Source organism: Pygoscelis adeliae, unplaced genomic scaffold (assembly GCF_000699105.1).
Source record: "Pygoscelis adeliae isolate BGI_AS28 unplaced genomic scaffold, ASM69910v1 Scaffold166, whole genome shotgun sequence".
Taxonomy (NCBI): Eukaryota; Metazoa; Chordata; class Aves; order Sphenisciformes; family Spheniscidae; genus Pygoscelis; species Pygoscelis adeliae.
The window spans coordinates 6292324-6292701 of record NW_008825156.1 but is presented as its reverse complement, the minus strand read 5'-3'; positions in this window follow the sequence as shown (position 1 = coordinate 6292701).

Below are 378 nucleotides of genomic sequence, written 5' to 3'. Positions count from 1 at the left end.
CGCCGGCTCCTCGGCCCCTGCAAGAGACCAGCCCCCGCTGCGGGTGGCTCCGTGCGCCAGCCTCCAGCTGTTCTTACAGGAGACACCCGATTTTCACAGCAGGATACACTCACACAAGGAAAAGTAACTTTCCTCGTAGACTGCTCCAGCCCCCAAAATTTCAAAAAGCAGCTCGCAAGGAAGGCTGCATACAGCTGGAGTGAACGAAGTTCAGTCAAAGATAATGGGGGGAGGGCTAAAAACAACTTCACCGCTACTTCCAGAGCAGGAGTGGTACAAAATATCATCACAAGGAAGAAGTGGTGTTGGGGTTTTTTGAGGGTGTGGTTGTGTGTGGGGGAGGGGTTGTGTTTTCTTTTGGGGTTTTTTTTTGGGGGG